Genomic DNA, 23,882 nt, shown 5'->3' on the forward strand with positions numbered 1-23,882 from the left:
CAAGGCTATGGTTTTTCCAGTGGTCATGTATGGATGTGAGAGTTGAACCATAAAGAAAGCTGAGTGCCGAAGAATTGATGGTTTTGAACTGTGGTGTTGGAGAAGACTCTTGAGAGTTCCTTGGACTGCAAGGAGATCCAACCAGTCCATCCTAAAGGAGATCAGTCCTGAATATTCATTGGAAGGACTGATGTTGAAGCTGAAACTCCAGTACTTTGGCCACCTGATGCGAAGAGCTGACTCATTGGAGAAGACCCTGATGCTGGGAATGATTGAAGGCGGGAGGAGAAGAGAACGACAGAGGATGAGATGGTTGGATGGCATCACCGACTCAATGGACATGAGTTTGAGTGAACTCTGGGAGTTGGGGATGGACAGGGAGGCCTGACGTGCTGCAGTCCATGGTTTTGCAAAGAGTTGGACACGACTGAGCGACTGAACTGAAGTTCTTGGCATTATTTTTAGTCATTCTTTGTTTTTTTTCCAATTTTTATTGATTTACTTATGGCTGTGCTGGGTCTTCCCTGCTGGGCAGGCTTTTCTCTGGTGGTGGAGAGTGGGAGCTACGCTCCAGCTGTGGTGCGGGGCTTGTCATTGCTGTGGCCTCTCTTGTTGCAGAGCACAGCCTCTGGGGCACATGGGCGTCAGTAGTTGCCGCCCACAGGCTGTAGAGTGTGCGCTTAGTAGTTGGGGTGCATGGGCTTAGGTGCCCCGTGGCATATAGGATCTTCCTGGACCAGGGATCGAACCTGCGTCCCCTGCATCAGCAGGTAGATTCTTAACCACTGCAACCACCAGGGAAGCCCTGTTTTTAGTCTTTTTTAATAATCTGTATTTTTAATTCATTTGATGAAGGTTTTGAATTCCCCAAGGTAAGAAACAAGTGAGACTGAGTGTCCTCCTTATTGCTTTTAAACCTGAGGGATTATCAGATGCATTTCAACTGTGTTAGGCTCAAGGCAATTTAATAACTTGCACATTTCAAATCATGAGACCATGTGAAACAACTAGGACAGTAACAGCTTAAGTAGGACATTTCCTTGCTAAGCACTGAGAGGTGGAAGCGTTAGGCTGAGCCATAATGGAGCTAAATTCTGCTCCTGTACCTGACCTTTGCAATCAGTTACGACTCTGAAATTATTTGTAGTGATTGGCTGGATTACCTTTGAGTCTTACCAAGTGCTTATTTTGAATATTATCAAAAGTATATGTGAAATTGTGATGGTTAGTTATGTGTGTGGCCACAGATGTGGGTCATGAGGTTATGTTACTATTGCTGCCACCTGGGGACATGTGCTAGTGATACTCCTAGCCGCTAGTGTGGCACTTCTGCTCTGGGAGCCAGAGGCACGGGAGTTGGGTGCAGGCCTTAAGTTTTCTCCTTTTCACTTTTGGAGGGCTGTAAATCTAGATCAGAAAAACTGCAATATGCCTGCTGGGTGATCTTATGTAAGGATTCATGATATTAGGTTTAAAGGCTTGTTTGATTGAATACATTTCCCTGTAAGTCATACTCTTTCATATTATCTGTGCCAAGAACTTCTGAAAAAGGGCTAGAAGATGAAGTATTGTAACTTCTCTATCCGTGGTTTCCAAGTAGTTCTTTATTCAGCTGTATTTAATGACCACATCTAGGAGCTGTTTCAACAGTCTAAGGTTGTCTTAAAGGGACTTGTTGATCAGCATGAAGCTTTTACCCCCCGGTTAGAAGTCAAGGGCATATTTTTGTCCATGGGACCTTTCTGGATGTTGGCTGGAACCCGAGGAGCCAGAAAGAAGGGCGGTGCTGTTTTTCTTTGATTTATTTTTTTCCTGACTGTTGTACTTTCATGTTTTATGTGTGTTTAGCAGCTCTGTGCAGTTTTATTGACTTCTAAACTAAGCAAATAGAACAAACTCTGGTGATGTAAAGCGCTAAGTGAGTGAGCCGCAGGGAGCACATTATAGCGAGGCTCTGCCAGTTCACTTTCAAGTGCGATTCAGGAAACTGGTCTTTGGTCGATCAGGTCCTAAGTAATGTAGGCCTGTTCACCTTAGAAATTAGCTCCTTGTGTTTATACCATCCCCAAGATTAATCATAACTCATCATTCTCAAGTCACGTGGAGGAAGTTTCTGCAAATATGTCATCTGATGGCCTCTTTGTACAGCATCATCCCTCTTGTGTATGATGAGCAGCAGTGCAGACGAGTGGTTAGGAGCTGGACATTTTTGAGACTGGAGTTCAAAATTCAGTTTTATAATGTAACAGCTGTGGGATGTTGGTTGATATACTACAGCCAGTGGTATTATTAATGATATTGAGCAAACGCAGGACAATACAACTATATGTCAGGTACTTTTGTCAATTTTAACAAATATTAATTCTTTCACTTATCATTCCCAGCCCTGTCCTGCAGGTATGATTGTTTTCCCCATTTTGAAGGTGAAGAAACTGAGAAAAAGTAGTGAATATTAAAGTCTTCCCACTTAAAATGTTAATCTCATTCAAGAAACACCCAGAATAATGTTTGACCAAACACCTGGATACTCTGTGGCCCAGTCAAATTGACAAATTGAAATTAACCGTCACAATAGTATATCTGATACCATAATTCATATGATAAATATATTTCCCATGAAATACAGTCTTCTTAGGAGAATCACGTCTGACTTATTTTCGACAGTTCAGGGTTTTAGTTCCACCTGTGTGTGGATGTGTATATGTTTATGAGTGTGTATATGTTTGTTGTTTCCTGTCTAAAATCATCTATTTCCTCCATGCAGACAAGGACATTGCCTTTTTTTTTTTTAATGCTTATTTTGGGGAAGGAGTATCTTTCTTAACTCCTAGATTCCTGGAAATTTGGGCATCTGTGAGGGATGCCTAGAACAGTGGATCTAGTTTGCTATAGTTGTAACTGCTGTTAGGTGAGGATGTGCCTAAAAGTCTTCTACACGAGTGTGTGTTCTAAGGCTGAGACCCAATAGATCACTTTTGTGTCAGATATATATTTGACCACGAGGTAATTTTTTTAAGTTCACCTTTATACTTGGAAGAATCCAGTCAAAATCCACATTTTACTACTCTGCCAATTTCACTTTCTCTATTTTAGTTGTTTAAAAAGAGGAGAGGAAATGATGCTTTATGTTTGTAAAGCTCTTCATGTTTTACGATGCTCTTATCTCCGCAATGGCATCTAGTTATTTCAAGATGTAATTTAACTGGCTTTGTGTACAAACATGCAGCAGCCATTATGAAATCATCCTTTCACCTGGTTCTTTATAACCACGCTGTAAACTGTTATCTTTGTATGCAGTTGGGATAATTTGAAACAAAATGCCAGTTTATCAGAAGACATCTGACAATTAATCATTTCCTATATCTACGTTTTCTCTCCTAGACTTGTTTGCAAAATCTAAGGCTCCCTAATACTCACTTTAACTCTATTTGACTCACTGTTTAGTAGGATATTTTCAATGCTGCAGCTGCTCTTTAACTTACATGCTGTTTTTGAAACTTCTGAACTATTATAATACTGAGATTGCTTATAGTAAGAGACAAGTCACAAAAGGGATGAGATATTGAAAACTGGACTCCATACAGCAGGTTGAAACTTTCTATTTAAAAAAATAATAATAATTCGGTCAGTGGGGCTGTCATCTTCTTACACTGGGAAAGCCAAGGTAGAAAGACTAGTAAGACAAACAGTAAAATAGCCAGAAGAAAACAAACCCCCAAGGCGGTTAAAGGTCTTAAACTGGGGTGCTTTCTGCCATTCTGTCCATCCCTATCTTAGGCAAAATGAATCTGCTTAATCTTCCTTCAAAACCCTTTCAGTAAACAACTATAGGTGGGGAAAAAGACAACAAGAAAACACTGATATTAAGGAAGGTCTTCTCTTAGCATATATAATGCCCATTTTCTCTTTGTAAAAGCAATACAGTGTCCTGTTGTGACTTTCTCTGTGTTAACATAATTTGTGTGTACGGTTCCCCAGTTGATTCCACATCATAACTGGTTGAAGAGAATATTTCTTTCTTTGAGACTTTGGTGAGATACAGGAGTAAAAGCACAGTGCCTGATGACTTTTGAGGTGGTGCATTTAAACGGTTCTACCTGTAGGCAATCACTCTAGAAAGAATGCCTTTCACGTTTATCAGTGGCTCATCTTGACTCCTTAAAGAGGGGGACCTTTTGGTGTTCAGCTCTGTAGTCTTGAGTAAGAACTCATCTCCAAGGTTAAAAATGGGCAGAGGGCAGGTAGAATAGAAGATATGTGGTTTTATTAGTCTTGGTTTGCTTTTTTAAAACAATGTCTAGATAGAAATGAACCTGCAGACAATTTAGCAATGTTGACTCCTGCTGTTGACCCCAGAAGTCTTGACAGCCATCTCTCACAGTCAACTGTGGAGTATGGAGGAAAACATACTTGACTCTACCCCATTGTTGGCTTGGAAACAGACCCATTGAGGCAAGAGGGACAAGGCCGGCCCAAGGACAGCCTCCTTACATGGACAGGCATTAGGCAGAATGCAAAGCCACCTCCTGTGTTGCACTTAATGAGGCCAGGACAGGTGGAGAATTGGCATCTGAAACAGAAATTTTGTAGCATCTGAGCAAGAAGCTCTGACCGTGGAAACCTTGAAGGAGGCGCAATGAAAATGTACAGGTTGCTGATGACTCTGAACAACCTTCCTTCTGCATATAGCATTCAACTAGTAAGGGAACAATAGGGTAGCTTCAGGAGACTGATGCAACCTGGGGCAGTCCAGGCCACCCCTCAACCCTCCTCCCTTCAGTGAATATTCCATTCCTAATCAAAAAGACCCCGACCCATTCAAAGGGCTAAAAGTAAGAAAAAGGGGGGATCAACAATCCTGTAGGGCACCTCTCATTTGGGAGGATATCCATAGTCTTCTTCGAGAGTATAACTTTTGCTGCTGCCCTAAATAAACTGCTTCTTTGTTCTCAGCTCTTGACAAGGTGAGGTTGTTGCAGAGTTGTGAAATGGAATAAATACTGTGGCCCATTTTGTACACTCTACTGAGATAAAGAATGCTTGTGCTAATTTATGGAGATTCGTGACCTAGACTTCTGGCTGTCCACGTAGCAGAGAGAAGCAGAGAGACCGTTCCCCAAAGGCTCAGGCTGCATGTTAACAAAACAGTTTCTACTGATAGCTACTCTCCTGTTAGGATCGTTGTGGAGAGCAACTCTTCCCAGCGCCCCTGAGGCTTCTTTCTGCCTTAGGGCCTCTGAGCTTAATATTCTCTTCCCAGAAGCTTTGACCCAGATCTTGATGCAGGTGCTTTTCTGTTGTTTAGAAATCAGCTCAAACATTTACTTTTCAGAGACTCTTTTCCAGTTCGCAAACTAAAGCGGCACTTGCTGTCACTTCAGCTGTTTTAGCGGAACTCTCACTCTCTGTATCTATTGTCTTTCTCCGTCTCATCACTGGAAGGAGGGAGCTTGCCTTTGTGTCTGAGCTTCTGTTAATGCGTATAATAATCTATATCTCTATACACACGTATTCATATACATGTGTATAAATATGGTGTGTGCATGTATGTTCAGTTGCTAGATCATGTCTGACTCTGTGACCCCGTAGACTGTAGCCTGCCAGGCTGCTCTGTCCATGGGATTATCCAGGCAAGAATGCTGGAGTGGGTTGCCGTTCCCTTCTCCAGGCGATCTTCCCGACCCAGGCATTGAACCCAGGTCTCCCTCACTGTGAGCAGATTCTTCACCATCTGAGTCACTAGGGAAGCCTGAAAGGTTCTTAACACTTGCAAAGCTCACCTAGCTGGTAAGTGGCAAAGCTGGGAGTAAGATGCACACGATATGAACTCTCAATAGCTAACTGTGTATTTCAGATCCAGAGATGTTTTTCTCTGGATTATGACAGTTTCTGAGCTTTGCTTTTATGTGAATTAAGAATTATTGATGCTTGACTGTTTGTGCTATGATAGTTTTGGGATTCCATTCTGAGTGATATTGAATGACAGAATCTCTGAGGGTAACTTATTTTTTTCCCTCATGTACACTTTACATTACACGTTCTTAAGCTTTCGTGGTTGGTGCCAGTGATAATTGTTATTGTTCAAGACGTATGATGAAGCAAGTGTTTCCTGTATGCTGTCTACTGGCAAAATATTTCTGTTTATATGTATCAACTATTGATACAAGATGACTCTTTTTGAGGCTTGTGGTAGTGCCTCACTGGCTAAAAGCTTCTTTTCATTTTTTATAACTGGCAATTTTAGTTCACTCATGGGCTTTAGGAAGAAGTTACCTGTGATCTTCACATCTATAAACCACATATATCACACATATATTACCTTTATATTTAAAGGTAATAGATTCTGTTAAAAATTCCTCAAATCTCAGTGTTGAGACATTTGCCATGTTTGTGCTGTATGTAAGCCTTAGCAGTGTTATTTCTTCAAGTAATGAGGCAAAATGAAAAATGGTCCTTCATGTGACCTGCAGAATCACTCAACGTCCTAATCTTTTGTGGAGCGAGGATGGCGAGAAGGCTTAGCCTATCAAGCATTTGATTTTGACCGACTCTCGGTAGAATATCAAAGTAGGTAGCTGGTCTGAATCACCCTCCGTAAACTTAAGTATGCTGAAGATGCTGTACTGCTTCACATTCTGTAACTAAGAGAATTCCATTTTGCAGAACCTGCTGGCATGATGGGAAGTCCAAGCTCGTTTAAAATTATATATGCTCTCCTTCCTCCGTGACTGTGCAGAGGTCCCAGGGTTGTGCAACTCAGTAAGGCGTGGCGTGTCATCAGTGTCGTGGTGGGGACTATAGGGGCAGCATCATTCCTGTCCCAGAGGTTTCCTTAGGGTCCTCAGTCCCTCAACTCCATACTAGAATTGTGGGTCAGGATTCGAAAGTGATGTTGAGAATCCAGGAGCCCTGGAAGCTAGGACCTCTTCTCCCTCGGGGTCCCAACACAGCGGTTTCCCTTCCTGGCCCGACTACCTCCCTAAAGCAGAACGAGGTGCCAGCCCTCAGACCTCGGTCCCTCTGCTAGTGCCAGGATATCCTGCCCGCACTGCTCCCACCCCCCCCGCCCCCAACCCAGTTCTTCAGTATTACTTTCAATGGACTAGTCCAAATCTCCAAAATAAGACATTACAAGGGAAGGCAGTTTAGTGTTTCAGCAGATTATTTTGTCACAGTAAATTTGAATGCTTTTTTGAAAAATGAATCCTACGATGCAGCATGACTTCTATCCATTTACTTCATGGAACAAAATAGCCATTTGGGAAGTAAGGTCTAGGTCTAGATGCAGTGTAGGTCGGAGATCACACTAAATGTGAGCCCATCGTTCCTTAGAGCAGGGTTCAAGATACTGTCTTGGAAAATGCTGTTGTCATCAGGGCCCTATTTCCTGCGAGAACTTCTTTTATTAACTTGTTAATAACTTATTTTACTATTATACTAAACAGGTCTTTTGGAGAAAGAAATGGCAACCCACTCCAGTGTTCTTGCTTAGAGAATCCTGTGGATAGAGGAGCCTGGTGGGCTGCTGTCCATAGGGTCACACAGAGTCAGACACGGCTAAAGTGATTTAGCTAGCATGCATGCATGCACTGAAGAAGGAAATGGCAGCCCACTCCAGTCTTCTTGCCTGGACAATCCCAGGGATGGGGGAGCCTGGTGGGCTGCCGTCCATGGGGTCTCACCAAGTCAGATATGACTGACGCAATGCAGCAGCAGCAAACAGGTCTTTTACCAGGGAGGCCTTCATAGCTTCCATACTTTTCCACAATATGCTTAAAAAAAAAAAATGTGAACGAACAAACAACTAAAGAACGCAAATTGGTTAGCCCCCTTCACTAACAGGAATCACACAACTCCCTAGCCCACACCATAGAGCAGCCGAGTGGTGAGATAGGAGAAGGCCCCAGAGCACACTTTCTGGCCTCCTCTGGAATAGCATCCTTGCGGGAGTTGCTTCCATTTGGAGGATTTAAAAAAGGGCAAGGCTTACAAATATTTGATCATTATAACACCAGAAACACAGACTGGCCATAAACAAATATGAAAGAGACATAGAAAGAACACTTTCTATTTGTGTTTGTGCACAGTTGATTAGAGAAGTGTTCTTTCTTCCCCTTTTTTATTACTGTAATTCTACGTGTTCTTAGAGGTGTTTGGCCTTTGGATAAGAATAAGTGTCATTCGCATGGTTTAATTGTAGCAATTCTCCTGCCTTTGTTTCAAATGTTATCTAAGTCTTATTTCTAATTTCGCTTTGAAAAGTCCATGATAGTGAAATTAATTTTGCTTTGATGTGGGGCCTTCTCTGTTGACTGAATACTATAATTTACCAAGTGCACTGACTTTGATACGTTTTTCTTGGTTAAGCTTACACAGCTATTGCATGTCATAACTGGTGGTGCTCTGGCAATTTTACTGTTCACTGAATGTCAAATTAAAAATGTATATGAGATAGTTAAGGATCCTATCCCATTAATTATTCTTTTGGGATTTTTGAAACTCTTCATTAATGAGCTGAAACATTCTAAAGACCACATTCCTGGATATTTTAAAAAGGAGTGAGTGAGGAAACTGGAAAATGCACATCAGACCTTCCTGTATTTCCCCATCTCTGAGAGTTTGCTGAATCTCATGTCCATTGAGTCAGTGATACCATCCAACCATCTTAGCTTCTCTTGCCCGCTTCTCTTCTTGCCTTCAGTTCTTCCCAGCATCAGGGTCTTTTCCAAAGAGTCAGCTCTTCGCATCAGGTGGCCAAAGTATTGGAGCTTCAGATTTAACAACAAGAAAGTTTTTCTGTAAGATGTTACTGAACTTTTTTGCCAAACCAATATTTTAAAATTTTGAGTTATTTGAATAACTTCTGCAGTTTCTTAGCAATCTGTTGCCATGCTGATTGAACCGAGGGAGCTTTGTAGAGTGTGTTCTGTGTGTTGATTACTCTTTTAGTTCATTGAAGGACAATCTGATAATTGCTTTTTCTGTTTTGATATAGGAATGGTTTGTTAGAAAATATAGCTTTAACAAGCTACACCTATTTTGGCGAGTAAAAAAATAGGCTGGAGGAAGGTGTGTGTCGAAAGGATTTCAAAGATGTTATGGAAAGTTGTAGCTCAGGAATGAATCTTGGTAATGGGATTTTGTGCTAAGCAGCCAAGTGGTGCCATATGGCAGAGTTCAGTTCAGTCACTCAGTTATGCCAGCCAACCATCTCATTCTCTGTTGTACCTTTCTCTTCCTGCCTTCAATCTTTCACACATCAGGGTCTTTTCCAATGAGTCAGCTCTTCGCATCAGGTCACCAGAGTATTGGAGTTTCAGCTTCAACATCAATCCTTCCAATGAACACTAAGGACTGATCTCCTTTAGAATGGGTTGGTTGGATCTTCTTGCAGTCCAAGGAACTCTCAAGAGTTTTCTCCAACACTACAGTTCAAAAGCATCAATTCTTTGGTGCTCAGCTTTCTTTATAGTTCAACTCTCACGTTCATACATGGCTCCTGGAAAAACCGTAGCCTTGACTAGACAGACCTTTGTTGACAAAGTACTGTCTCTGCTTTTTAATATGCTGCCTAGGTTGGTCATAACTTTCCTTCCAAGAAGTAAGTGTCTTTTAATTTCATGGCTGCAGTCACCATCTGCAGTGATTTTGGAGCCCAGAAAAATAAAGACATCCATTGTTTCCACTGTTTCCCCATCTATTTGCCATGAAGTGATGGGACCAGATGCCATGATCTTCGTTTTCTGAATGTTGAGCTTTAAGCCAACTTTTCCCCTCTCCTCTTTCACTTTCATCTAGAGGCTCTTTAGTTCTTCTTCACTTTCTGCCATAAGGGTGATGTCATCTGCATATCTAAAGTTATTGATATTTCTCACAGCAGTCTTGATTCCAGCTTGTGTTTCATCCAGCCCAGCGTTTCTCATGATGTACTCTGCATATAAGTTAAATAATTAGGGTGACAATATACAGCCTTGATGTACTCCTTTTCCTATTTGGAACCAGTCTGTTGTTCCATGTCCAGTTCTAACTGTTGCTTCCTGACCTGCATACAGATTTCTCAAGAGGCAGGTCAGGTGATCTGGTAATCCCATCTCTTGAAAACATTTCCATAATTTATTGTGGTCCACACAGTCAAACGCTTTGGCATAGTCAATAAAGCAGAAATAGATATTTTTCTGAAACTCTTTGGCTTTTTCAGTGATCCAGCAGATGTTGGCAATTTGATCTCTGGTTCCTCTGCGTTTTCTAAATCCAGCTTGAACATCTGGAAGGTCATTGTTCACATACTGTTGAAGCCTGGCATGGAGAATTTTGAGCATTACTTTGCAAGTGTATGAGATGAATGCAATGGTGTGGTAGTTTGAGCATTCTTTGGCATTGCCTTTCTTTGGGATTGGAATGAAAACTGACCTTTTCCAGTCCTGTGGCCACAGCTGAGTTTTCCAAATTTGCTGGCATATTGAGCGCAGCACTTTCACAGCATCATCTTTCAGGATTTGAAATAGCTCCACTGGAATTCCATCACCTCCACTAGCTTTGTTTGTAGTGATGCTTTCTAAGGCCCACTTGACTTCTCATTCCAGGATGTCTGTCTCTAGGTGAGTCATTACACCATTGTGATTATCTGGGTCATGAGAATATTTTTGTATAGTTTTTCTGTGTATTCTTGCCACTTCTTCTTAATCTTTTCTGCTTCTGTTAGGTCCATACCATTTCTGTCCTTTGCTGAGCCTATCTTTGCATGAAATGTTCCCTTGGTATCTCTAATTTTCTTGAAGAGATCTTTAGTCTTTCCCATTCTATTGTTTTTCTCTATTTCTTTGCATTGACCGCTGAGGAAGGCTTTCTTATCTTTCCTTGCTATTCTTTGGAACTCTGCATTCAAGTGGGTATATCTTTCCTTTTCTCCTTTGCTTTTTGCTTCTCTTCTTTTCACAGCTCTTTATAAGACCTCCTCAGACAGCCATTTTGCTTTTCTGCATTTCTTTTTCTTGGGGATGGTCTTGATCCCTGTCTCCTGTACAATATCATGAACCTCTGTCCATAGTTCATTAGGCACTATGTTTGTCAGATTTAGTCCCTTAAATCTATTTCTCACTTCCACTGTATAATTGTAAGGGATTTGATTTAGGTCATGCCTGAATGGTCTAGTGGTTTTCCCTACTTTCTTCAATTTAAGTCTGAATTTGGCAATAAGGAGTTCATAATCTGAGCCACAGTCAGCTCCCAGTCTTGTTTTTGTTGACTGTATAGAGCTTCTCCATCTTTGGCCGCAAAGTATATAATCAGTCTGATTTTGGTGTTGACCGTCTGGTGATGTCCATGTGTAGAGTCTTCTCTTGTGTTTTTGGAAGAGGGTGTTTGCTATGACCAGTGTGTTCTCTTTGCAAAGCTCCATTAGCCTTTGTCCTGCTTCATTCTGTATTCCATGGCCAATTTTGCCTGTTACTTCAGGTGTTTCTTAGTTTCCTATTTTTGCATTCCTGTCCCCTGTAATGAAAAGGACATATTTTTGGGGTGTTAACTCTAAATGGTTTTGTAAGTCTTCATAGAACTGTTCAAATTCAGCTTCTTCAGCGTTATTGGTTGGAGCATAGGCTTGGATTACCATGACATTGAATGGTTTGCCTTGGAGACTAAGAGATCATTCTGTCATTTTTGAGATTGCATCCAAGTACTGTATTTTGGACTCTTTGTTGACCATGATGGCTACTCCATTTCTTCTAATGGATTCCTGCCCACAGTAGTAGATATAATTGTCATCTGAGTTAAATTCACCCATTCTGGTCCATTTTAGTTTGCGGATTCCTAAAATGTCAATGTTCACTCTTGCCATCTCCTGTTTGACCACTTCCAATTTACCTTGGTTCATGAACCTAACATTCCAGGTTCCTATGCAATATTGCTGTTTATAGCATTGGACCTTGCTTCCATCACTAGTCACACCTACAACTGGGTGTTGTTTTTGCTTTGGCTCCATCTCTTCATTCTTTCTGGAGTTATTTCTCCACTGATCTCCAGTAGCATATTGGGCACTTACTGACCTGGGGAGTTCATGTTTCAGTGTCCTATCTTTTTGCCTTTTCATACTCTTCATGGGGTTCTCAAGGCAAGAATACTGAAGTGGTTTTCCATTCCATCTCTAATGGACCACATTCTGTCAGAACTCTCCACCATGACCTGTCCGTCCTGGGTGGCCCTACATGGCATGGCTCACAGTTTCATTAAGTTAGACAAGGCTGTGATCCATGTGATTAGATTGGTTTTCTGTGATTGCGGTGTCAGTCTATCTGCCCTCTGATGCCCTTTCTCAGCATCTACCCTCTTAACTGGGGTTTCTCTGACCTTGGACGTGGGGTATCTTCTCTCAACTGCTCACGCCTCCAGCACCATGCAGCCACTGCTCACCACTCAGGACCACTCTAAATGAAAGCTTTAATTTTGAAATTGCAAAGAAGCTTCATTTTTAGGTTTTCATTCATCTTGTCATGTGAGCCACCAAAAGCTTTACTCAGAAATTTTGCCTATGTTTGGCTGGATTTCTACATTCTTGACAATAATGCTATGTAGCTTTATCCTAAGAATAAATATCACCAAGGAGTTACATAATGTAAGACTGTGTTTACTGTTTCAGGGGCAGTGAAGGTTTTCATCTTATGTTTGTGAACTCTGAAAATTGACTAAAAGCAAAACAATGGTAGAGAAGTTATGTGGGCTGTGAGTGATTAGGAGGAGTATGGGATAAGGGCCAACAGAAATTTAGATTTCTGGTTTCTTTTTTTACTTTTTATTTATGTATTTTTGGCTGTGCTAGGCCTTCATTGCTCTGCAGGGGCTTTCTCTAAATCCAGCTTGAACATCTGGGAGTTCATGCTTCATGTACTTCTGAAGCCTGGCTTGGAGAACTTTTTGAGTATTACTTTGACAGCATGTGAGATGAGTGCAATTGTGTGATAGTTTGAGCATTCTTTGGCATTGCCTTTCTTTGGGATTGGAATAAAAACTGACCTTTTCCAGTCCTGTGGCCACTGCTGAGTTTTCCAAATTTGCTGGCATATTGAAGGCAGCACTTTCATAGCATCATCTTTCAGAATTTGAAATAGCTCCTAGGGATTCCATCACCTCCATTAGCTTTGTTCTTAGTGATGCTTTCTAAGGCCCACTTGACTTCACTTCTAGGATGTGTGCCTCTAGGTGAGTGATCACACCATCGTAATTATCTGGGTCATGAAAATCTTTTTGTACAGTTCTTCTGTGTATTCTTGCCACCTCTTCTTAATATCTTCTGCTTCCGTTAGGTCCATACCATTTCTGTCCTTTATTGTGCCCATCTTTGCATGAAACGCTCCCTTGGTATCTCTAATTTTCTTGAAGAGATCTTTAGTCTTTCCCATTCTGTTGTTTTCATCTATTTCTTTGCACTGGTCACTGAGGAAGGCTTTCTTATCTCTCCCTGCTATTCTTTGGAACTCTGCATTCAAATGGATATGTCTTTCCTTTTCTCCTTTGCCTTTTGTTTCTCTTCTTTCCTCAGCTATTTGTAAGGCCTCCTCAGACAACCATTTTGCCTTTTTGATTTTCTTTTTCTTGGGGATGGTCTTGATCTCTGTCTCCTGTACAATGTCATGAACCTCTGTCCATTGTTCTTCAGGCACTCTGTCTATCAGATCTAGTCCTTTAAATCTTCTTCTCACTTCCACTGTATAATTGTATGGAGAATGTTGGATCCTACCAAAAAAAGATACCCCATGCCCAAGGGCAAAGGAGAAGCCCCAGCAAGACAGTAGGAGGGGTGAAATTGCATTTAGAATTAAACCCTTTACCCACCAGAGACACTCAGTGGGCTCAAACAAACCTCCTGCACACCAGGACCCAGAGGCCCCACAGAGAATGAGCCAGAACTGTGTGAGTGTCTCCTGTGGAGGTATGGGTCAGCAGTGGCCTACTGCAGGGACAGGGGCTCAGGGTGCAGCCAACTGGGTATGGCATAAGCCCTCTGGAGGAGGTCACCATTAACCCCACCTAGAGCTGCCAGAACTTACACAGGACTGGGGAAACAGACTCTTGGAGAGCACAAACAGAACCTTGTGTGCACCAGGACCCAGGAGAAAGGAGCAGTGACCCCACAAGAGACTGACCCAGACTTGCCCGTGCGTGACCAGGAGTCTCCAGCGGAGGCGGGGGTCGGTGGTGGCCTGCTGCAGGGCTGGGGGCACTGAGCGCAGCAGTGTCTGCCTTGGGTCCTTCTGAAGGAGGTCGCCATTATCTTCACTCCCTCCAGTCTAGTTTGGCCTCAGGTCAAGTAACAGGGAGGGAACACAACCCCACTCATCAACAGAAAATTGGATTAAAGATTTATTGAGCATGGCCCCAAACAAGACCCAGTTTCCCCCTCAGTCAGTCTCTCCCATCAGGAAGCTTCCATAAGCCTCTTATCCTCTCCACCAGAGGGCAGACAGAATGGAAACCACGGCCACAGAAACTAAGCAATCTGATCACATGGAGAACAGCCTCTAACTCAATGAAACTATGAGTCATGCCGTGTAGGGCCACCCAAGATGGACAGGTCATGGTGGAGAGTTCTGACTAAATGTGGTCCACTGGAGAAGGGAATGGCAAACCACTTCAGTATTCTCGCCTTGAGAAGCCCATGAATAGAAGATAGGTGGGTTTCTCAAATTCCGTGACCCAGCAAAACGCCTGTGCATTCTCTCTGAGAATTTGCATGAACGCATGTGACCTCATAGCATTTTTCCCTTATAGCAGAACTTAAAGTTCTTTCCCTGGCTTTACTGTATGATGTGTCAGGCTAAACAGTCAGCTACTGTGTGTGGGACAACTATTGTTTTCATAATCTTCTCCTGCTACTATTCTATCGTGTCTATTTTGGTTGACTGCTTTAGATTATAGGTTCCGAGAGTATAGAAAGTAAATTTTCTTAAGCAACCTATGCACGTTGGAAATCAATAAATTTATTTTAATTATGATAATCATGTTCCCATATTAATATTTATTAAAGCGTGTGCTAAGGAAAGTAAATATTAGTCTTCAAATCATATAAGATTCTTAGTGAGAAAAGTTAGATAACAGATTAACCAATTGCCATCTTTTAATTGTTAATTCTTTTACATTGAAATTCCCCTTTTCTTTGACCATGCATTTAATTTATCAACATCTTCACTAATTTTTCTCTTGAGAGTCTGTACATTTGCCAAATGAGTACCTGGCACCTGGTCATACTGCTTTCTCTTTATCTGACTTGGAGAAGGAGGACTGTTTTATTCATAGAAAGTGGCAAGGCTAGTAAAGACGTAAAAAAGGGAACAGTCATCTCCAAATGCAGAAATGAGTTATCTTGGTTATATGTCATGAATGCAGTAATACATGGTTAGAATCATGTTTTATCTTTTAAAGGTATAAAGGATCTCTGCTCTCCACTCACAGCCTTCTATTTGGTGTGATCCATTTCAATTTAAAATTTGTATCAAATATGCATTCAATTATTTAGATTTCAGTGCAATTTAATAAGCATTCTTATTAACGTTCTCTATTGTGAACCCTTCAATTTTACTTCTGTGCTGAACTAAGGTTGCGCTGGGATGATTACATTAATAATACATCTTTATCCAAAATTAAAGTGCTGAGTAGAGAACATGCTAATAGGTTTCATTGATTTCAACTTGGAAATGGGTGCAGGCAATCAGAAAGCAGGTGCAAACCTGACTAGCAATGAACTACTGTGAAAATATTGAGCTGGGATCAGTGGCAAGATTCATAGCTGCGATCTGAGTTAGAAAAATGTTACACTTAATGAACTTGGAGCGATTAAAGCCTTCTGGGAGAAATGTGAATGCTTCATTATGCTTTTCAGATGATGGCTTTGAGTAATAAGAGTTCTAAACTTGGTCATAGGGATTTCATTGGTTTTCTTCTACTTTCTGTGGTGTTATCTACACATAGATTGACTCTCATTTTAGTTTTCTAAAAATCAAAGATGTGGTTAAAAACACAGCTCAAAGTATTCAAATGTGACACTACCCATGCACTTTTCTTTAAAATTAATTTGGATTTAATTTCAATGTATATAAAACTGCTTTGTTACTTTTGCTAGTTCTGTAGTTGAGTGTATAGTCCTTTATATTTACTCCTTCATCTTTGCCCTTAATTTTCTTTTTTTTTTTTTTTGGCCGTGCTGGGTCTTCATTGCCGCATGAGCTTTTCTCTAGTTACAGCAAGCAGGGGCTACTCTGGCTGTGTGAGGGCTTCTTATTGTGGGGGTTTCTCTGGCTGCAGAGCAACAGCTCTAGGGCGTGTTCAGTAGTTATGGCTCCCTGGCTCTAGAGCACAGTCTCAGTAGGTGTGGATCACAGGCTCTGTTGGTCCACAGCATGTGGGCATTCCCAGGTCAGATATCAAAACCCAGTCTTCTGCACTGGCAGGCAGGTTCTTCCCACCAACTCATCAGAGAAGCCCTGGCCTCAGCAGTTTTAAAGGATAGACGGTGATGTACATAAGAAGTGATTTTAGAGTTAATTGGAGGGAAAGTTCTCTTAAATGCAAAGCAAAAGCAGTAGTAATATTTCTTTCTTTCTTTTTTTTTTTTTTTTGGTCTACTTTCAGGCACTGTACTTCTTGATGCAGGTAACCATTCAAATGATCATTGTCATCGGAAACCTTCCATAACACATAGAAATTGATTTACTCACTAGAAAGGAAGAGGTTGATTTGGTTTCGTCATATAGTTTACAGTGGGTGCTGGATTAAAGATCAGTCCTCTGTTCTATACCTGTAGTACCTAATATCTAAAAACATTACGTGTGGTTGAGGGGTTGCTCTTTAGGTAGGCATCGCCTTTGGAATTTGGAGCGCACACTTAGAATCTAGGTGACCTGAGTTTTAAACCCTTTTCCAACCACTTTGTGTCTCAGTTTTGTCATTTAAGAAGTGGGGCTCATATCGATGTCTGCTGTAGAGTTGCTAAGATTAAGTGAGTTAATTCATTTAAATCTCTTGGTGCAATGCCAGGCACGTGGTCAGCACCCTATAAATGTTAACTTGAGTAGCAATAGTTGTTGCTACTGCCCCATGCCTACTTTCCCAGGAGTGGCCTTACAGCCTGTGTTTCTCCTTACAGACACAGCTCCTATTGTCATTCATTCAAGAAAAGTCTCTTTCTTTGGCATTCCTGCTGAAATATCACGCTACATCTAGTTTGTTTTCATTCTTGAGAAGTCTGAAATTGACTTTCTGACCCTTTCTACCAAATCCTTTAGCGTGGGTGTGTATGATGCCAGAGAATGCACTTTATTCATTGTATTGAATGGGAAGAGTGCTCTTGCTGGAATCAGGACCAGATCTACATCAATGGCTGATTCTTACCCTGGGATTGTTGGAATGATATACAAAGAATAACTTGGTCCCATGCAGGACTCTCTTTCCTGAAGCTCTTTTCCTAAATCTTCTCAGCTACTATTTTATTGGCATCATTTTATTTTTTAACAGTCTTTCATGCATCTAAAGAAATAGAGGTCTCTTTTTTGCTGACGCCGCTTCCAGTTGTGTGGTTTTAATCACATTGCTTAATTTCTCTGAGGCTGTTTGCCAATCTATAAACGAGGATGAAAATAGTATCTGCTTGATATGGTGGTAGCTAGGATTTACTGATTTAATGAATATGATGTACCCCATGGAAAAGAAATGCAAAAAAGCAAAATGGCTGTCTGGGGAGGCCCTACAAATAGCTGTGAAAAGAAGAGAGGCGAAAAGCAAAGGAGAAAAGGAAAGATATAAGCATCTGAATGCAGAGTTCCAAAGAATAGCAAGGAAAGATAAGAAAGCCTTCTTCAGCAATCAATGCAAAGAAATAGAGGAAAAGAACAGAATGGGAAAGACTAGAGATCTCTTCAAGAAAATTAGAGATACCAAGGGAACATTTCATGCAAAGATGGTCTTGATAAAGGACAGAAATGGCATGGACCTAACAGAAGCAGAAGATATTAAGAAGAGGTGGCAAGAATACATGGAAGAACTGTACAAAAAAGATCTTCACGACCCAGATAGTCATAATGATGTGATCACTAATCTAGAGCCAGACATCCTGAAATGTGAAGTCAAGTGGGCCTTAGAAAGCATCACTACGAACAAAGCTAGTGGAGGTGATGGAATTCCAGTTGAGCTGTTTCAAATCCTGAAAGATGATGCTGTGAAAGTGCTGTACTCAATATGCCAGCAAATTTGGAAAACTCAGCAGTGGCCACAGGATTGGAAAAGGTCAGTTTTCATTCCAATCCCAAAGAAAGGCAATGCAAAAGAATGCTCAAACTACCGCACAATTGCATTCATCTCACATGCTAGTAAAGTAATGCTCAAAATTATCCAAGCCAGGCTTCAGCAATACGTGAACCGTGAACTCCCTGATGTTCAAGCTGGTTTTAGAAAAGGCAGAGGAACCAGAGATCAAATTGCCAACATCCACTGGATCATGGAAAAAGCAAGAGAGTTCCAGAAAAACATCTATTTCTGCTTTATTGACTATGCCAAAGCCTTTGACTGCGTGGATCACAATAAACTGGAAAATTCTGAAAGAGATGGGAATACCAGACCACCTAACCTGCCTCATGAGAAATCTGTATGCAGGTCAGGAAGCAACAGTTAGAACTGGACATGCAATAACAGACTGGTTCCAAATAGGAAAAGGAGTATGTCAAGGCTGTATATTGTCACCCTGCTTATTTAACTTATATGCAGAGTACATCATGAGGAACGCTGGACTGGAAGAAACACAAGCTGGAATCAAGATTGCTGGGAGAAATATCAAGAACCTCAGATATGCAGATGACACCACCCTTATGGCAGAAAGTGAAGAGGAGCTACAAAGCCTCTTGATGAAAGTGAAAGAGGAGAGCGAAAAAGTTGGCTTAAAGCTCAACATTCAGAAAATGAAGATCATGGCATCCGGTCCCATCACTTCATGGGAAATAGATGGGAAACAGTGTCAGACTATTTTTTTTGGGCTCCAAAATCACTGCAGATGGTGATTGCAGCCATGAAATTAAAAGACGCTTCCTCCTTGGAAGAAAAGTTATGACCAACCTAGACAGCATATTCAAAAGCAGAGACATTACTTGGCCGACTAAGGTCCATCTAGTCAAGGCTATGGTTTTTCCTGTGGTCATGTATGGATGTGAGAGTTGGACTGTGAAGAAGGCTGAGCGCCGAAGAATTGATGCTTTTGAACTCTGGTTTTGGAGAAGACTCTTGAGAGTCCCTTGGACTGCAAGGTGATCCAACCAGTCCATTCTGAAGGAGATCAGCCCTGGGATTTCTTTGGAAGGACTGATGCTAAAGCTGAAGCTCCAGTACTTTGGCCACCTCATGCAAAGAGTTGACTCATTGGAAAAGACTCTGATCCTGGGAGGGATTGGGGGCAGGAGGAGAAGGGGACGACAGAGCATGAGATGGCTGGATGGCATCATGGACTTGATGGACATGAGTCTGAGTGAACCCCGGGAGTTGGTGATGGACAGGGAGGCCTGGTGTGCTGTGATTCATGGGGTCACAAAGAGTCGGACATGACTGAGCGACTGAACTGAGTATACTGTGTTTGATCTTAATAGAATGTTGCCGTTGTTACAACCAGTAAATATTCTTTATAGTTATATTCCTGGCAAGATCCTGACAAGTCCTTCAGGCCACAGCTCTGCTTCTCACTGTGGCATTTGGTGAAGGCCTTTGCGCCACATGAAGGAAATTTACTTAAGCCAGCCCTAGGCGGAATTGGGTGCCAAGCCCATTCCCCAGGCCACACCTCCTGCTAACCTGCTTGTAGCTGAGAATGGTCCTGATTCCTTTTGCTTTCTTTACACTTGATTATGTATATTAGTTTGTTCATCTCTTCAGCTATAAGCATTGGTCTTGGTGAGCTAGAGATCAGTATTTTCTTTCTTCAGAAAAAGCAAATAATATTTAAAGTGAAATAACGGAAGCAGGAAAAATGTGACGAGCACATACATAAAGAGGAAAAAGACAAGTGTGATACTTGGTACATGATACATGCAGTAGCCTTATGTGTTCTACAACAAAATGAAAGACTAGGAAAGCAGACTCTTAGAGATTCATATTCTTCATTAATGTTCAACTAAGGGCTGGAGCCATCACCATGTGAACTGTTTTACCTGCTGATAACTAAATTAAAAGTGAAGAAATTGAGGCTGTATAAAGTTTCCACTATAGCAAGGATACAACCAGAAATTCAGCCATTGATTCAGTATAATCAAATTATTCCCTTGTGCATTTTGTCTTCTATGCCTGAAAGTGCTTAATGCTGTTGGTGAGCTTATTAGGAAGCCCTGTGTCACTGTTTCTTAATTCATTTGATGGTAATGTTCATTAGAGTTTGTGAGGTGTACATGGAAGGTAAAATTAGCTGTTGTTAAGCTGCCAATACACATGATATGGCCTTCAATGATACACTAATTTCTCCAATTATTCATTTTAATTTTCTAAAGCAAGGGTCACAAGAACACATTTTCTTTGAATGAATAAGCACCATGGAAATTATTTGAGGCCGCTGTGTTACATAATGTCCACTTTTCTTCTAGCAGCAGAAAATCCCAGAAGCTTTGGGAAATAACTGCCTGATTTTGTTTTGGATATCAAAAGAAAAGAAAGAAGCTTGCAAAGGATTGTTGTGTATTTCCTTAGCTATGTTTGAAAAAGAAATTCAGCTTGGTCAATTTATGGATATGTATATGCTTCAGAAATATTGCTTCTCTTTTAGCAATTGGATATTTGTAGACATAGCCTTAAGTATGTAATATCACAGTGGATAAAGTGAAATTGTGCAGAATATCTCAGTGGGCCAAACCTACCATGAGGAGAAAGTTTATTCCATGACCACACACATATTTATTTCTAATTTGACTCTTCCTATCATAAGTGTGTACAAGTGTGTGCTTGCACGTGTGTGTTTGTCTTAGATTCTGCTTGACCACAGTTCAGTTGAGGGAGTATCTCTGTTTCCTGTTGATATCCTTTCCATTTTTGTGGCTTCTCAGGGTGGGGGTGCAGGTTGCAGTATATCTTGTTTAGTTGCTAAGTCATGTCTGACTCTCTTGTGACCCTATGGACTATAGCCTACCAAGCTCCTCTGTCTGTGGGATTTCCAAGCAAGAATACCGGAGTTGGCTGCCATTTCCTTCTCCAGGAGATCCTCTGACCAAGGGAACGAATCCACGCCTCTTGCACTTCCTACATTGGCAGGTAGATTCTTTACCACTGCAACACCAGGGAAGCAGTATATCTAGAAAGCATCATATGCTAAATTTGTTTCCCTTCTAAATCATTAAAATATAAAAAAACAGACCCAAAGCTTATTTTCTGTCTAGCTTATTGCTGCAGGAAATAGACATTATAAAACTGACTTGCTGAATTTTCCACCCTCCCAGCCTCCACCTCACTTCACACCCATGATCTTCAATTTAGGGGTGTATTGTGGAACTTCTCTGGTAGTCCAGTGGTTAAGACAGACATCAGCTTCCAGTACAGAGGGGCGTGGTCTCTATCCCTGGTCAGGGAGTTAAAATCCCACATGACTCCTGGACAAAAAAACCAAAACCTAAAACAGAAGCAATGTTGTAGCAATTCAATAAAGACTTGAAGAGTGTGTATTGTGAAATTCAGTTCAGTTGTTCAGTCATGTCAGACTCTTTGTGACCCCAGGAACCACAGCACACAAGGCTTCCCTGTCCATCACCAACTCCAAGAAATCACTCAAACTCATGTCCATTGAGTCAGTGATGCCATCCAACCATCTCATCCTCTGTCATCCCTTTCTCCTCCTGCCTTCAATCTTTCCCAGCATCAGGGTTTTTTCAAATGAGTCAGTTCTTCACATCAAGTGGCCAAAGTATCAGAGTTTCAGCTTCAGCATTAGTCCTTCTAATGAATATTCAGGGCTGATTTCCTTTAGGATGAACTGGTTGGATCTCCTTGCAGTCCAAGGAACTCTCAAGAGTCTTCAACACCGCAGTTCAAAAGCATCAATTCTTTGGTGCTCAGCTTTCTTTATAGTCCAACTCTCACATCCATACATGATTACTGGAAAACCATAGCCTTGGCTAGACAGACCTTTGTTGGCAAAGTACTGTCTCTGCTTTTTAACATGCTGTCTAGATTGGTCATAGCTTTTCTTCCAAGGAGCAAGCGACTTTTAATTTCATGGCTGCAGTCACCATCTGCAGTGATTTTGGAGTTCCCCCCAAATTGTCTCTCACTGTTTCCATTGTTTCCCCATCTATTTGCCATGAAGTAATGGGACCAGATGCCATGATCTTCGTTTTCTGAATGTTGAGTTTTTAGCCAATTTTTCCCCTCTGCTCTTTCACTTTCATCAGGAGGCTCTTTAGTTCTTCACTTTCTGCCATAAGGGTGGTATTGTCTGCATATCTGAGGTTATTGGTATTTTTCCCGGCAATCTTGATTCCAGCTTGTGCTTCATCCAGCCCAGGATTTTGCATGATGTACTCTGCATATAAGTTAAATAAGCAGGGTGACAATATACAGCCTTGACGTACTCCTTTCTCTATTTCGAACCGGTCTATTGTTCCATGTATAGTTCTAACTGTTGTTTCTTGACCTGCATACAGATTTCTCAGGAGGCAGGTCAAGTGGTCTGGCATTTTCCTTCTCTTTTAGAATTTTCCACAGTTTGTTGTGATCCACACAGTCAAAGGCTTTTGCGTAGTCAATAAAGCAGAAGTAGATATTTTTCTGAAACTCTCTTGCTCTTTGATCATCTGATGCCTGTTAGCAATTTGATCTCTGATTGCTCTGCCTTTTCTAAAACCAGCTTGAACATCTGGAAGTTCACGGTTCATGTACTGTTGAAGCCTGTCTTGTAGAATTTTGAGCATCACGTTGCTATTATGTTAAATGAGTGCAGTTTTGCAGTAGTTTGAGCAGTCTTTGGCCTTTCTTCTGTTTGGAATTGGAATGAAAACTGATCTTTTTCAATAAGTGAAATTACTCTACCTCATTATCTGGGGGAAAGGAACCCCAGTGAGGATGTACACTGTGTCTGTAGAGCTCAATTAATTAGTAGTTTTCAACAAATGCTAATTAATGACAAGTCCAGGATTCTCTACTTAGGTATTCATTTATTGATGCATTCTAAAAACAGTTATTGAATACCTGTGTTATTTAGGTATCATATATGTAAAGCCATGTTTATGGCGTATGGCTATTGAAAATTCATTGCAACATGTTCTTCCTTGAGTTAATTGGCATACAGCACAGTAAACACTGAGAAAGACCCTGATACTGCAAAACATGGAGGGCAGGAGAAGAGGGAGGCAACAGAGGATGAGATGGTTGGATGGCATCATTGACTTAGCTGACATGAGTTTGAGCAGACTCTGGGAGACAGGGAAGTCTGGCATGCTACAATCTGTGGCGTCACAAAGAGTTGGATTTGACTGAGTGACTGAGCAACAACTATAGTAAACATAATTTCAGGTAGTTTCTAATGTAGAAAAAAATACAGGAATTAGTATACAGAAGTACAAATATAGAATGCAGTAAATATAGAATCCATGTGCATAGTAACAAGCAACATTTTCGCATTTAACAATTTTCTGATACATATAGAATATTGTGATTGCTGTCAAATCTAACATTTATAGATGTCAAAAACTGGAAAAATGTACCCTGTACTTTTATTTTCCTCTGTCATGTTTTTATTCCTTTGTCTTGCAGCATTAGTGTTTTGTTGTTTCCTTCATTCCAAGTTTTTTTGCATGCGTATCTGTCTCTTGACAACCTTCTGAGTACATAGATACACACTCTGTTCAGACTCTTGTGGATATTTCAGCATGAAAATAGTG

General features: G+C 41.1%; 1 protein-coding gene across 2 annotated transcripts in view; it reads left to right on the forward strand.

The window, feature by feature from the left end:
* Window positions 1-23,882, forward strand: part of NAV3 (neuron navigator 3) — an 892,975-nt gene that overhangs the window by 152,281 nt on the left and 716,812 nt on the right. The gene's annotated exons all lie outside the window — the stretch shown is intronic.

The sequence above is a fragment of the Ovis aries genome, chromosome 3, assembly GCF_016772045.2.
Source record: "Ovis aries strain OAR_USU_Benz2616 breed Rambouillet chromosome 3, ARS-UI_Ramb_v3.0, whole genome shotgun sequence".
Lineage (NCBI taxonomy): Eukaryota > Metazoa > Chordata > Mammalia > Artiodactyla > Bovidae > Ovis > Ovis aries.